At 36.7% G+C, this 13,648-nt stretch overlaps 1 long non-coding RNA gene across 1 annotated transcript in view; it reads right to left on the reverse strand.

The window, feature by feature from the left end:
- The window catches only part of LOC141277838 (uncharacterized), a 212,077-nt gene extending 207,683 nt beyond the window's left edge, over positions 1 to 4,394 (reverse strand). The window contains exon 1 of the long non-coding RNA XR_012329696.1: positions 4,302 to 4,394. This is a non-coding gene — a long non-coding RNA (uncharacterized lncRNA). The remainder of the gene's footprint in view (positions 1 to 4,301) is intronic.
- Between the last annotated feature and the right edge of the window lie 9,254 nt (positions 4,395 to 13,648).

Below are 13,648 nucleotides of genomic sequence, written 5' to 3' on the forward strand. Positions count from 1 at the left end.
TTTTAGATAGGTGCCAGGTCTTCTTCACAGGAAAAGCAGGTAGTTATAAATAGATAAGCCCAGAATTAAGCAACCTGGCTTAAAGTTATATATTCATGCTAAGCCAAGTATCTAGGATCAGAAGAGAATTAAGAGACCTCTAAAAGCCTGTCATCTTGATTCACCTCAGCTTCTGAAAATCTTCTGAGAAATGACAAAACCATTTCTAGGTTTGAACTAAATTAGATTGACCAAGTACTTTGAGCACATGTATTTAAGCATGGTTATTCTGAAATGTCTGGAATTTGTTATGATTTGTTACCTTTAATTCTCAAATATAAGACATTTGGGAAACATTCACACTTAACTGTCCATGATTTTTTTTAAATCCTTGACTTTCTTTGTGAATTTTTGAACTAAGAAATAAAGACAAAAGAATAGATGTTAATTTATGCAGGCCAAGTGCTGTGATAAGGAAACAGATGGAAACTCCTCCTGGTATACCTAGACAACTGCTGACTGCAAAATTTGATTTTACAATGTTTTTAAACTTTTTCTTCACTAAACAAGATAAGCATTGAGCCAAAATGAATAGGATCTGTTTCTAAAGCAGTTGCCTTAACAATAAATAAGCCCATGAAAAGTCAGTCCTGGCATCTCATGTAACCCTGTAGGGTAGACTGATGAATGAGGTCCAGGCCATGATACCTAGTGGGGGGATAGGGCTGAGAAATGCTGTGAGAATAGTCAGTTCTGGACACAGGATGAGAGGGCTTCTGTAACACATGGGTTTGTTCTTACAGGACTGTGTGATTCCTCACTTCTAAAATAGCAACTGGAGATAGAGGCCCAATTTGAAAGATGCCAATGCATAGACTAAAAAGAATTATTTGCATGTTATCTATTGTCAGCCCTATCTATCTAAAAGAAACGTGCTCAAGAGCATTTCACTGTGGTTCCAAGGTAGACCATGAGGGTAACTTGGGGATTGACCTCAGTTCTTCCTTATTTTACCACCCCAGACAAACCATTATACTGCTTTCCTTCCATCTATCATTTATGTGCAAGCACTCTGCCAAGAACTAAAACACATTCTTTTATTTAATGCCTCATAAAAACTTACCTATTAGATACTATTATTGTAATCCCCACTAAAAGAGGAGGAAAGTCAACCTAGAAAGGATATGTAACTTGCCCAAATTTACCCTGATATTAAATTTTGGGGGGGGGGATGTAATTCCCAGACTGTTTGATTTGAATTCATGCTCTTAACCAGGGTCATTTAGTCACCATCATTAACCCTAAAAGGAGGTCAAATTTATCCTAGATTTGAAGATGAGGAAACAGCGTATGAGAGAATAGTGCCTTGCCTTGAGTCAGGAGAATTCAGAGGTTATAGAGAGTAGCAGTTCCTTCCTCCCTTCCCTTCCTGCCAGTCTTTTCTTGATCTTTCAACTTTTGTGACATTGAACTACTCACTGAAATTCATTGATTCCTTCACATCCACTGACTGTTTAGAAATATGTTCCTTTTAAGGGAAAATTTAAATGTACTTTAAAAAACTATCTTCATTGTATTACTGTTCATGTTTACTTTATTTAGGAGTTGCTTGAGTTTATTCCCCAATTCTGGCCAATTTGCTCATATTTCGTATTTCTCGGGAAATAGTAGGCCACTTTTCTATTTTACTCATTCTGATGTCTTATGAGTATGGGTCCTTGGATGCTGGCTGCTTCTTATAGGACTCAGAGAGCATTTGTGTACAACACTTAATCTACTTACATATATTCCCAACTTTATATCTTCTTGATCCTTTTTTCTTATTTGTTTACTTGTGTGTTTAGTTTTGTACCCATCAGAGTTTTTAGTTGCAAGGAACTACTTGTTTGATTTAATCAGAAAAGGAAGTAATTGAAAGAATATTGGGTAGTTTACATGACCTCCAGGAAAGCAGGAGACCTCTGGGAAGGTTCAGACAAACTGGGAGACTAGTCAATTAGACCTAGAGCTGAAGACCCTGCTGCTGCTGCCCCTCAGCACAGGACATTGGCACCACACAGGCTGCTGGCCCCACGGGCAGTGCCACTCCTGAACCTGGATGCAGCTGCAGCTGGTCCAGCTGCAAATGAGTATGTACATATTAAGTACAAAAACTGCAGTGGTGGAGGAAACACAGCCAAGTCTAGAAAGATTTTGTGTTTTTCTGGGGACTACACAGTAACAAATGAAACCCATAGAACATATCATCTTATTCACTGGGTCAGGGGTCAGCAAACTTTTTCTGTAGAAGTCAGATAGTATTTTAGGTTTTGCAGGACATAGAGTCTCTGTGACAATTACTCAACTGCTTTTATAATGCAATAACAGCCATAGACAATATATAAATGGATGAGTGTGGCTGGGCCGATAAAACTTCACATCTGAACACTGAAATGTGAACTTCACATAATTTTTACATGTCACAAAATAGTCTTTAAAATTTTTTTTCAGCCATACAAAAACACTCAGTGGGCTAGATCTGATCTGCAGGTGGCAGACTGCCAATAGCTGCATTAGAGCATTATGATCTCTCTCATTAGTGGGGAACTTTAAATGCATTTACATGAATTACAAATATACTCACACTTTAGGCCCAAATGTGTGTGTCATTAATGCTCCAATCTTGTCCCTTCCAGGTCTGTGATCTACCCAATAAAACCATTAGGTGTATAGATACTAAGCTCAGGTTAGCTTTATTTTCAAATACCTATAAGTTTGCTTTTGTTTAAACAATTAGTTTTCAATTTATTAAAGTTACCAACTTTAAAAAGGAGTTCTTTAGGCTATTAAATTTAGTGAGATAATTTTTCTTCTGTTTGCAAGAATAATATATTTTAAAAATCACTTTTTAGGGTGTTTGGTTCCAGTTTACAATATTAAAGAAATACCTTCAAGTGTTTCACAACACACTGCATTTAAATGAGTTTGCCCATCCAGGAAGAACATAGGCACCATCCCAGTTAATTGAAGTTATTCACAATCAGGTGTCAGCTGAGTGTGAGACCTGGAGCTGCAGATATGCATATTGAGTATTCTCAATGAGCCATTTTTAAAATAATTATTGTATCTTCAGCTATAACAGTCAAAGTGAGATTATCTAAGCACAGAAGCATATAACTCCTACCTATGTTTATCAGTGAAATGAAATTTTATCATCTGTCCTTGTTTTTACCCATTTATCTTTAATGACCCTTAAGGGATGATGGGATCCTAAGGTTTATTAACAACCTAATAACAAAGGCTTTTGAATATCATGAAATATTACATTTTTTCATATATCTACTATCAATAAGAATAATTATTATGATATTCTAATTGAATTTTGGATAGCTCACATTGATTCATCTGACTTGTGATTAAAATCCTGACATCATTCTAATAAACCCCACTGAGATGAATAGTGAGCTGTAATGCTCAGAGTTCTGCTTTCAGTGTAGCTTTTTCTCTCCATTCTTCTTTAGAGCCACCTGTGGCTGGTGCCAATATATCCCACAGAGCCATCTGTGATTCACACTCAGTTTCTCCCCTCACCTCAGTTGAGCAGTCAAGGAAACATTCCATGAAACCACAGCTGGCACTGAGGGAGAGCAAGCGGTGTGGCACAACAGACATTTGGAAGATCCTACTTATGCCAACTACTTACACACACTGAAGCCCTACAGTAGGGATGCTGGCTGTAATCAAGTTTATGACTAGATGGATATGATAACATAAGAAGCCATGAATTTATCTGCTGTCAAATAGATAACTCTTTAGTGTACGTGAGGTAGCAGGAGTAAGCCAAGGTATATTTCTGAGGAGCAGAATGGTTATTAACCCAAGAAAGTTTGGCATCATTTCAAAACACTGGGGCCTTTCACTGTGATTTTCATATTGTGTTTGTTACAGATTCTATACAGTATCTTAATCAGCCATAGAAATTCCAACTACCAAAAGATCCAGTGGGTCATAAAGGATGAGTTGGCACAGATTATAGTGCAGCCTGGACCCATTAAAGATCCTTCTAATCAAAGCTAGCAGCATTTTAGGACACTAGGTCAACACTATGAGCAATACACTCAAACTTAGTATATGTTGAACACAAAATCAAAGAATTCAATGTAATATTTCTGTTGCTTAGAAGCAGAACCAGTCACTCACTTTAGTGGTGATATCCTTATGTGTCCCATTATAATGAACAGCAGAAATTTACTGACATAAGTATTACCATTCCGTTCCTGCTGCTTTCTGCTCTTCAATGCCCATGATCAGTATATTATTAAAATAGTGAAGCAGCATGATACCTTGTCATGTGAGAGTGAGATTGTCATTGTCACTGCAGAAATAGGTAGTAGGTGTGGTCTAAGACATGATGGTGAAGGTGTACTGCTGTCCCTATTGGGTAAAAACAAATTACATTTAAAGTTCAAGTGTTCCTGGAAGAGGAAAAAAAAAAGAAAATACAACCAGTGAGATCAATGGTTTAATTTCAGATATCTAAGACAACATTGATCTGTTCCTGCAAGAATACCACATTGGGCACAAGGTCTGCAATTAAAGTCACCAGCATATTAGACTTAAAACAATCCATCATCATTCTCCATGTCTCATTTATCTTCTGTATTCATCAAACTGGAGAATTAAATGTCAGTATGATACTAATAATCACACCTCAATCTTTCAAACCTTTCATAATTACACTAATCTCGCCATTCCCTCTGGAATGTGACATTACTTTCTCTTTCATTATTTGAAGAAAGGGCAAATCCAAGGACTTCTTCTAGAATCTTCCAACCTTTACTTTATTCACCTTCATAATTTATTCACCTGTGTAACCAATAGGATGATAGTGATATTGCTACTTTCTGAAGAGACACATATATATCCTATTTCTGGATTTTTGACTACATATATATATATACACACGTATATCAAATATTAAATGTATATATATATATATAGCAAAATTAACTACCAGCAAAATTAAAACATCAGATCAATAAAATAGTATTTAATAAGAATTTATTAAAAAAAAAAAAAAAAAAGAATTTATTGTGCATATAAGAACAGTTCATGAACTAGGACCTTTCAGAGCAACAGTGGAATGAGGCTCAGAAGTATTTTATTATAGGGTAGGTTATAGAGTAAAAATGCAAAGGCTGTTTATTCTTCAAAATGATTGGTTAGAGCATTAGACTTTCCCTAGTGATAAGGAATTGGTTAAAAGTAGTTACCTCATGTCAGTTTGGGGGGAACAGCTTAAGTTTCATTTATGATTTTCAGAGGTATTTGTAAGAAATAACCTACAAGCTAGATTCAGATTTGCTTACACAGCTTAAGTGGTTTCATCTGCTCAGGGAATTTTCAACTCTTATCTCCATTTTGTATTTAATTTTATTTACATTATATCATATTATATTATATCATATTATATCATATTATATTATATTATATACAGCCATATACTCAGAAACTGAGAGAATGGCCATAGGAGTCTTTGGAGAAAATGATTCACAGTATGTATCTGTAAGGTTATAGCAAGGACCTTCCTCAAAAATACCTGGTAGGTGTGGGAAAAAGCAGTGGGGTTTGTCAGGTTCCCTAAGCAATCATCTCAGTCCAGCCACATATTCACCCCACAGGCCAGTGCCCCAAAATGACTCAGCTGTCATGCCATTAGATCACTGGGGCTGGAAGAGCTGATCACACTCTGACTGATGCAGTAACTTGTAAACAGGTCTCTGTTTCTGACATTTTGGTGAACATAGCTGGCATAGTTGTCAGGATACGGAGTGACCACCCACGCAGCAGTCCAGCAACTCTTCTGACTCTATGTATGGTACCTAACGAACCCACTGTGTGAGCCTTCTGTTCAGTTGCATTGGAGCTGCGGGCAATGTGGCTGACAGGGTCTTGGTGCTCCAGCCAGGTGTCATACCTCAGCCTCAGAGGTGAGAGAGCCAACTTCAGGACACTGGACCACAAGAGGCTGCCTGGCCCCATGTAATATCAACTGGCGAGAGCTCTCCCAGGGATCTCTGTCTCAATGCTAAAACAGAGTTCCACTCAACGACCAGCAAGTTCCAGTGCTTAACACCCCATGACAAACAACTAGCAAGATAGGAACACAACCCCACCCATTAGCAGAGAGGCTGCCTAAAATCATAATAAGGCCAGAGACACCCCAAAACAAACCACCGGACATGGTCTTGCCCACCAGAAAGACAAGATCCAGCCTCATCCACCAGAGCACAGACACCAGTCCCCTCCACCAGGAAGACTACACAACCCACTGAACCAACTTTACCCACTGAGGGGAGACACCAAAAACAATGGGAACTACAAACCTGCAGCCTGTGAAAAAGAGACCCCAAACACAGTGAGTTAAGCAAAATGAGAAGACAGAGAAACATGCAGCAGATAAAGGAGTAAGGTAAAAACCCAACAGACTGAACAAATGAGGGGGAAATAAGCAGTCTACCTGAAAAGAGAATTCAGAGTAATGATAGTAAGGATGATCCAAAATCTTGGAAATAGAATGGAGAAAATACAAGACACGTTTAACAAAGACCTAGAAGAACTAAAGAGCAACAAACAATGATGAACAACACAATAGATGAAATTAAAAATTCTCTAGAAAGAATCAATAGCAGAATAACTGAAACAGAAGAACGGATAAGTGACCTGGAAGATAAAACAGTGGAAATAACTACTACAGAGCACAATGAAGAAAAAGGAATGAAAAGAATTGAGAACAGTCCCAGAGGCCTCTGGGACAACATTAAAGGCACAAACATTCGAATTATAGGGGTCCCAGAAGAGGAAGGGAAAAAGAAAGGGACTCAGAAAATATTTGAAGTGATTTTGGTTGAAAACATCCCTAATATGGGAAAGGAAACAGTCAATCAAGTCCAGGAAGTGCAGAGTCCCATACAGGATAAATCCAAGGAGAAACATGCCAAGACACATATTAATCAAACTATCAAAAATTAAATACAGAGAAAAAATATTAAAATCAGCAAGGGAAAAGCAACAAATAACATACAAGGGAATCCCCATAAGGTTAACAGGTGATCTTTCAGCAGAAACTCGATAAGGCAGAAGGGAGTGGCAAGACATATTTAAACTGATGAAAGGAAAACACCTACAACCAAGATTACTCTACCCAGCAAGGATTTCACTCATATTCAATGGAGAAATTGAAACCTTTACAGACAAGCAAAAGATAAGAGAATTCAGCACCACCAAACCAGCTTTACAACAAATCCTAAAGGAACTTCTGTAGGCAGGAAACACAACCAAAGGAAAAGAACTACATTAACAAACCCAAAACAATTAAGAAAATGGTAATAGGAGCATATATATCAATAATTACCATAAATATAAATGGATTAAATCATTCCAGCAAAAGACATAGACTGGATGAATGGACATAAAACAAGACCCGTACATATACTGTCTACAAGAGACCCACTTCAGACCTAGGGACACATACAGACTGAAAGGGAAGGGATGGAAAAAGATATTCCATGAACATGGAAATCAAAAGAAAGCTGGAGTAGCAATTCACATATCAGACAAAAGAGACATTAAAATAAAGACTATTACAAGAGACAAAGAAGGACACTACACAATGATCAAGGGATCAATCTAAGAAGAAGAAATAACAATTGTAAATATTGATGCACCCAACACAGGAGCACCTCAATACATAAGGCAAAAACTAACAGTCATAAAAGGGGTACTCGACAGTAACACAATCATAGTAGGGGATTTTAACACCCCACTTTTACAAATGGATAGGATGAACCAAAATGAAAATAAATAAGGAACACAAGCTTTAAATGACACATTAAACAATATGGACTTTATTTATAGGACATTCCATCCAAAAGCAACAGAATACGTTTTCATCAAGCACTCATGGAACATTCTCCAGGGCAGATCATATCTTGAATCCCAAATCAAACATTGGTAAATTTAAGAAAATTGAAATTGTATCACGTATCTCTTCCTACCACAACACCATGAGAAAAGATATCAGTACAGGAAAAAAAAAAAAAAACTGTAAAAAATACAAATGTATGGAGGCTAAAAAATACACTATTAAATAACCAAGAGAGCGCCGTAGAAATCAAAAAGGAAATCAAAAAGTACCTAGAAAATAATGACAATCAAAACACGACGACCCAAAATGTATGGGATGCAGCAAAAGCAGTTCTAAGAGGGAAGTTTATAACAATAAAATCCTACCTCAAGAAAAAAGAAAAATCTCAAATAAACAACCTAACCTTACACATAAAGCAATTAGAGAAAGAAAAACATAAAAAACTCAAAGTTAGCAGAAGGAGAGAACTCATAAATATCAGATCAGAAATAAATGAAAAAGAAATGAAGGAAACAATGGCCAAGATCAATAAAACTAAAAGCTGGTTATTTGAGAAAATAAACAAAACTGATAAACCTCTAGCCAGACCCATCAAAAAAAAAAAAAAAGGGGAGAAGACTCAAATCAACAGAATTAGAAATGAAAAAGTATAAGTAACAGAAGATACTGCAGAAATACAAAGGATCATGAGTGATTACTAAAATCAACTATATGCCAAAAAAGTGGACAAGGTGGAAGGAATGGACAAATCCTTAGAAAAGCACAACCTTCCAAGACTGAACTAGGAAGAAATAGAAAATATAAATAGACCAAACACAAGCAATGATACTGAAACTGTGATTAAAAATCATCCAACAAACAAAAGCCCAGGACCAGATGGAGTCACAGGTGAATTCTATCAAACATTTAGAGAAGAGCTAACACATATTTTTCACATACTCTTCCAAAATATAGAAGAGGGCGGAACACTCACAAACTCATTCTACAAGGCCACCATCACGTTGATACCACAAGCAGCCAAAGATGTCACAAAATGAAAACTACAGGTCAATATATCTGATGAACATAGATGCAAAAAACCTCAAGAAAATACTAGCAAACAGAATCCAACAGCACATTAAAAGGATCATACACCATGATCAAGTGGGATTTATCCTAGGGATGCAAGGATTCTTCAATATACACAAATCAATCAGTGTGATACACCATATTAACAAATTGAAGGAAATAAACCATATGATCATCTAAATAGATGCAGAAATAGCTTTTGACAAAATTCAACACCCAGTTATGAAAAAACTCGGCAAAAAGTAGGCAGAGAGGGAACTTACCTCAACATAATAAAGGCCATATATGACAATCCCACAGCCAACATCATTCTCAATGGTGAAAAACTGAAACCATTTCCACTAAGATCAGGAACAAGACAAGTTTGTCCACTCTCACCACTATTATTCAACATAGCTTTGGAAGTTTTAGCCACGACAGTCAGAGATGAAAAAGAAATAAAAGGAATCTAAATCCTAAAAGTAGTAAAACTGTCACTGTTTGCAGATGACATGATACTATACATAGAGAATTCCCAAAGATGCTACCAGAAAAATACTAGAGCTAATCAATGAATTTGGTAAACTAGCAGGATACAAAATTAGGGCACAGAAATCTCTTGCATTCCTATACACTAATGATGAAAAATCTGAAACAGAAATTAAGGAAATACTCCCATTTACCATTGCAACCAAAAGAATAAAATACCTAGGAATAAACCTACCTAAGGATACAAAAGACCTGTATGCAGAAAACTATAAGACACTGATGAAAGAAATTAAAGATGATACAAACAGATGCAGAGATATACCATGTTCTTTGACTGGCAGAATCAACATTGTGAAAAATGACTATACTACCCAAAGTAATCTACAGATTCAGTGCCATCCCTATCAAACTACCAATGGCAATTTTCACAGAACTAGAAGAAAAAAATTCACAATTTGTTGGGAAACACAAAAGACCCCGAATAGCCAAAGCAATCTTCAGAAAGAGAAATGGAGCTGGTGGAGTCAGGCTCCCTGACTTCAGACTATAATACAAAGCTACAGTAATCAAGACAGTATGGTATTGGCACAAAAATAGAAATATAGATCAATGGAACAGGATAGAAAGCGCAGAGATAAACCCATGCACATATGTTCACCTTATCTTTGAAAATGGAAGCAGGAATATACAATGGAGAAAAGACAGCCTCTTCAATAAGTGGTGCTGGGAAAACTGGACAGCTACATGTAAAAGAATGAAATTAGAACACTACCTAACACCATATACAAAAATAAACTCAAAATGGATTAAAGACCTAAATGTAAGACCAGATACTATAAAACTCATTGAGGAAAACATAGACAGAACACTCTATGACATAAATCACAGCAAGATTCTTTTTGACCCACCTCCTAGAGAAATGGAAATAAAAACAAAAATAAACAAATGGGACCTAATGAAACTTAAAAGCACTTGCACAGCAAAGGAAACCATAAACAAGATGAAAAGACCACCCTCAGAATGAGAGAAAATATTTGCAAATGAAGCAACTCACAAAGGATTAATCTCCAAACTGTACAAGCAAGTCATGCAGCTCATTATCAAAATACAAACCACCAGGCTTCCCTGGTGGCGCAGTGGTAAAGAATCTGCCTGCCAATGCAGGGGACACGGGTTCGTGCACCGGTCTGAGAAGATCCCACATGCTGCGGAGCGGCTGGGCCCATGAGCCACGGCCGCTGGGCCTATGCGTCCAGAGTCTGTGTTCCGCAACAGGAGAGGGCACAACAGTGAGAGGCCCACGTACCGCAAAAAAAAAAATAGAAACAACCCAATCCAAAAATGGGCAGAAGACTGAAATAGATCTTTCTCAAAAGAAGATACACAGATTGCCAACAAACATATGAAAGGATGCTCAACATCACTAATCATTAGAGAAATGCAAATCAAAACTACCATGAGGTATCACCTCACACCAGTCAGAATGACCATCACCAACAAATCTACAAATAATAAATGCTGGAGAGGGTGTCAAGAAAAGGAAACCCTCTTGCACTGTTGGTGGGAATGTAAATTGATACAGCTACTATGGAGAACAGTATGGAGGTTCCTTAAAAAACTAAAAATAGAACTACCATATGGCCCAGCAATCCCACTACTGAGCATATACCCTGATAAAACCATAAATCAAAAAGAGTCATGTACCACAATGTTCATTGCAGCTCTATTTACAATAGCCAGGACATGGAAGCAACCTGAATGTCCATCGACAGATGAATGGATAAAGAAGATGTGGCACATATATACAATGGAATATTACTCAGACATTAAAAGAAACGAAATTGAGTTATTTGTAGTGAGGTGGATGGACCTAGGGTCCGTCATATGGAGTGAAGTAAGTCAGAAAGGGAAAGACAAATACCGTATGACAAATACACACTACCAAATGTAAAATAGAAAGCTAGTGTGAAGCAGCCACATAGCACAGGGAGGTCAGCTCGGTGCTTGTGACCACCTAGAGGGGTGGGGTAAGGAGGGTGGGAGGGAGATGCAAGAGGGAGGGTATATGGGGATATATGTATCCAAAAGCTGTTTCACTTCGTTATACAGCAGAAACTAACACAACAATGTAAAGCAATTATATCCAATAAAGTGTTAAAAAAAATAAAGAATAACTGCTCATTCTTTCAAGGCCTGTGAATCTGTAAAGAAACTCAGGTTTTAATATCAGATAAATAGCCATGAATTTCAAGCATTTTGACTGAAGACACATGCCTTTTCCCACAAGTTGGGAATTAAATAGGACCTTAACATTTAGTGTAATCCTAGGGATACAGGGGCCAAGATGAATTATTCCTTCAGTTGGGCCTTTTGAGAATCATAAATGTCCTGCTAAGCATTATGTTAATTAATAGGTAAACACTGATAAGGTAACTCTGTGGAAGCATGTAGAGGTGAGCTTATTTTTTTCCAAGATGGAAAAGTGGTAAAGACATTTATAAAAGTAAAGCAATATTCTTATCTAAAAAAAAAAACAGGAAATGTTATAGTTGAATAAAAACAATATTACAATGTGGTTAAACATAGGAATAATTAAACATGGGTAAATTACATACACATTTGGTGATAATCTTTATAATGGCTGGAATAGGGGAACTAGTTTGTAGACATGTATTTGTGTTGTGATCTTCATTAATGGCATGACCAGAATGGATTTGCTAATGTTCTTGTCTCTTTGTATCAGTAGCTCTGAATTCGAAATCATGGATGATTGTTTCTAACTGGCCAAGGCTAAGTTAAAGCTCTTGCCCATACTGCAAATCGTCTGTGTGCGTAGATGTGTGGAAGGGGGAATACTGAGTGGACCTGAAAATCAAAGGTCTTTCTTTTAGTTATAACAGGTGGTGACCTCTCTTTTCCTATAATAAACCTCTAGAATTTAAGTTTAATGAAGGCAGTGACCTTGCCTATCTTATTACCACTGCATATCCTGTCCAATATTCACATAGTTAGCAATCCATGTATTTGTTAAATTGATTTGTATATGAATAAATGGCAGCACTTGCCTAAATACTTTGAGGATTTTCAGATGCTCAGTTGCCAGAAAAATGACAACTGATACATGGTGTTTTCAATGTTGTTTTTCCTACATTAAACAGGCTTCTTGATTCTACTGCATTTATCTGTACTTCCACCCCAAAAACCACTCTTTCCACTCTGATCTAGTTCAGCAGACCAAAAAAAAAAAAAAAAAAAAAAAAAATTGTGTGCTGGATATCTGGGCATCAAAAATTCATAAAGACTCCTTGCTCTAGAGATTACAGAAGGTATAAAGCATCTGCTCATATAATTTTTAAAATTAGAAATAAATACGATCTTTTATAAATATGGTCACTCCTAGCCTTCAATGACTAAATATGGATAAAGTAATAAAATAACATCTCAATATGCATATCTCAGTGTATGCATTTGGTACATTTATTTTTTATTGATCACAGTTTGATCAAATGTTAATTATACTGTCAATTGCATGAATACATCTCAAATTTTTATTATGTTTAAACAGTTAAATCTTTTTATATATTTTTGTTTTCTTATTTATTCTGTTTTGTAATAAAAAGAAAATATACAAACTATTTAAGTAATTTAAAATAGGGACAGATATTTAAAATATCACAGACAATTTTACATAAATAATGTCAGAGTCCAGTTGAGAAATTCAAGATACTATGTGATAAATATTCAATGACTGAATTGCCTATTACTCAGTTTGTAGTATTATCACTATTAAGCTACCCAATTCAGCTTTGCAAAAACATCCTTATGCTTTGCCTAGATGATAGGGGCTACCCACTCCACCTACATAAGTTAGGGAGAGTAAAGAACAGAGCACATACTTTACATCATCTTGTTACTACTGAATCATTAAGAAAGAGGGTGGATGGCAGTGAGACTGGAGATAGATGGGCCCCAGGCTGAGCAGATGGAGTTCGTCCCCTGTGGATAGAAACTCCATAACAGCAGGATAATAGAGGCTGGATCCTGCCCAGATAAAAGATAAGAGACCACATATTTCCCATTCTTGGAGTCAAGGAGACCTTCCTGTCTATAAGCTCCTTGGAGATCAAAAGGGGAGTGATGTCAATCTACCCATAGGCCTCACCTCTGGAATCCATCTTGACTAAGAGATGCATGCAGACACATGGGAAGATCCTGAGATATAACAAC

Source organism: Tursiops truncatus, chromosome 2, assembly GCF_011762595.2.
Source record: "Tursiops truncatus isolate mTurTru1 chromosome 2, mTurTru1.mat.Y, whole genome shotgun sequence".
Taxonomy (NCBI): Eukaryota; Metazoa; Chordata; class Mammalia; order Artiodactyla; family Delphinidae; genus Tursiops; species Tursiops truncatus.